Source organism: Dendroctonus ponderosae, unplaced genomic scaffold, assembly GCF_020466585.1.
Source record: "Dendroctonus ponderosae isolate FM_Combo_2020 unplaced genomic scaffold, Dpon_F_20191213v2 Dpon_F_20191213_1, whole genome shotgun sequence".
Classification (NCBI taxonomy): domain Eukaryota; kingdom Metazoa; phylum Arthropoda; class Insecta; order Coleoptera; family Curculionidae; genus Dendroctonus; species Dendroctonus ponderosae.
In genome coordinates this window covers 34054258-34057071 of record NW_026017110.1, presented here as the reverse complement: position 1 = coordinate 34057071, position 2814 = coordinate 34054258, and the positions used below count along the sequence as shown (strand labels likewise).

The following is a 2814-nucleotide window of genomic DNA, read 5'->3' as shown; positions in this document are numbered from 1 at the left end:
TCGTTTGATAGCATGCGGCCTCTGGCTGTGGTGTAGTTGCATCCCCAATCTGAGTTTTTGGCATTGAAGTCCCCGCCATGTATTGTGGGCCGGTCATCCGGGAAAAGATCTCGAACATCCTCGGGACACTTGTTTGTTAGCTGTAAATCGCGCTGAGAAGCACAATGAATGCAAGTTGGCCACAAGTAAACACTGTATAGCAGAATCACTCAAGTAAACTTCTAGCACCAACACTGAACTTTGCGAGCACGATGTTAACTGTTTGAAGACTCAAGTCTCTCTGTTCGTTGTTAGCTGACTATCGGCTTGAGTATCGTTTATAAATACGGGCCTAAATGAGTCGGTAGCAGAGCTTTTATAGATTGGCAATATACGAGTAGGTACCCAGTTCTAAGCGATTTTTTTGTATCGCATTATCTGATCAAAATGAAGCAAAAACTATTCGAATCATTTCACTAGAGCCCAATAGAAAAAAATCAATTCACGCACCTTCATGTGATGTCCCAGAAGTGAACAGTCAACACTTTGAACATTTGTTTTGATTGTTTCGTCTGTGCTTTTCGCATATTTGTTCTCATTATGTGTATAAAAGCGCACATCTGATAATGCCATCTGGTATGCCCTTAAATTCTCGCAAATAAAAATTGGATCACAGTGTATATATAAATAATATTTACATCCATTGACAAAGATCATCGACTAATCGGTGTCTGCCCATATTGTTCTGTCAGCTTATTATTAAGAAATAGTTGCATTTAAGAGGCTCTTTCGACGGTTTTACAAAACAATTTTGCGAATTCGATTACACTCGACATACAGAGTCTAATAAATATCGTATTATATGAATTATGTATGCAATGCTTACGCTGTCCACATGCATTGGAAAACTATTTACAACCTTGCAGCTTTTTGCTTTTCAAAGTCAGCAAGTATTGAGAAAAGTAAACGTAAAGCATTTTCTTTTACGACCGAGCTTTATTTCCGCTGTCAATAAATGGGAGAAATTTATTTACTAATTAAATAACAGTTATATTTTTAAGTATATTTGTACCTCATTATTTTGGCGGTATCTCGCAGAAAGATTATCGATCGATAGATAGATTAACATATGTATTATTTCGAATATTTGCAATCAAGTTGAGCTTTTAATGCATACTTCAAAGTTCACAATTTACATATTACTATAAATTACCCATTAATAACTTTAAAGTAGCCTGAAAGAGTTTGAAATAAAAGTTCATATCTGCAGCTTTCTTTTGCACATTTTCTCTAACTAGCTGTCGTCCTAGTTGCTTTTATAAATAGTTTGGGGTTGCTGAATTGGGTTAAATTGCTTTTGTGAAAAAAAAGCTACACAACAATTCAATTTATGCTTGATCGACTTATGTTATTGAAAATATATGTGATTTCGTTTGACTCTTAGAAATAGGTGTAAAACCTAAAGTTGCAAATAAAAATACTGCAAATCAGTTACAATCTCAATTATGTTTATATCTAGTCATACAACTATTTCAAGCTTTAATTAGATATATCTATGGTGCAGTTTCATCCAGCCACAAGTCCAAACTCCGAACTTGATTTTTTTAAATTTTACTTGGGAATAAATACAATTTTTTTTTATTAGTTTAAAAATGTAATCCATTAGATTCAATGCACAAACAAACACTTCAAAATATTTTTGTTTGTCGACTGTATAGGAAATAGTTTATTTTGGCGTCAGGTGGAATTTAAAAGTTATTCTAGTGTAACACAGCAACAATTTTTATGCTACTCATTGATTGAAATGCATGGCATAGTTACATCGCAGTTCAGAATTACAGTGAAATCAAACTCAATATAAATTTTTTTTAACAATCCGGTTTTTTTTTAGTGTTTGCTGGTGAAGTGTATCTGGCTTATGAGTAAATGAAAACATGCTAATGAGTTTAACAATATTAAAAGTGCAATGCAATTAAAATAAAATCACAGACGAACAAATTGTTACTCTTATTGAATTGTCAGTCATATTTCTGAAAGTGTTGTCTGAGAGTATATACAGGGTGATTCAAAATTGGCGTCATTCCTCTGGAGGTGTTGTCTGCGGTGTTTTAGGAGTACAGAAAAAAATTGTAAAAAAATTAATTGTTATTAAAAACTGAAAAATTAACATTACGTAAATACCTGTTGCTTCGTAATTATTTAAAACTCCGGTAACCATGGATAAATAGAGAAAGTGACAATAAGATAGACAAGGATAAAGGGTAAATTCAACAGGAATCGTTGAATGACGGAACCTGTTTCGAAACTCATAATCTCGAATTATTAATTTGTTTACAAATTACGAAAACATACATTTGAGTCTGTAACTGCAAACAAGTGCCTGTGTAATCACCTTATTATGGACTCTTCTCGAGCCGCTGCTCGTATTCGGTTAATTAACTCCTGCTCAGTTTATACCGGTGTTCATTAATCCATTGGTTTAATGTGATCTTACATACGTAGTAGGAATGTAGTCGGTATTTATTTGGTTCCTGGGAAAATGCCAGTTGTTGCGCAATGTTCTGAGTGCCCCTGAAAGGCTGTTCTGCAATTACGTCCAATTCTTGCTCTTCTGTGTCTGGAACCCGAACATATATTGTCGTCCACTATCTTCCTGGAACCACTCCCCTCGCCTTTTGTTGGCGTGAGTTCTTTCAGCTTCTGCTTACCGTAGCATTTCCCCTGAACTAATCTCGTAAATTCGTGAAAGGAAATTCAAAGTAAGTCACAGTTTGACAAATTATTGTTATTATTGACAAGGGCTATCTACCTGTAACTATCTGTTAATGACAAAAA

The 2814-nt window shown here is 34.4% G+C and overlaps 1 protein-coding gene across 1 annotated transcript in view; it reads left to right on the top strand.

Moving 5' to 3' along the window:
• LOC109541408 overlaps positions 1-2814 on the top strand; it is a 270314-nt gene that overhangs the window by 180743 nt on the left and 86757 nt on the right. The window lies entirely within an intron of this gene.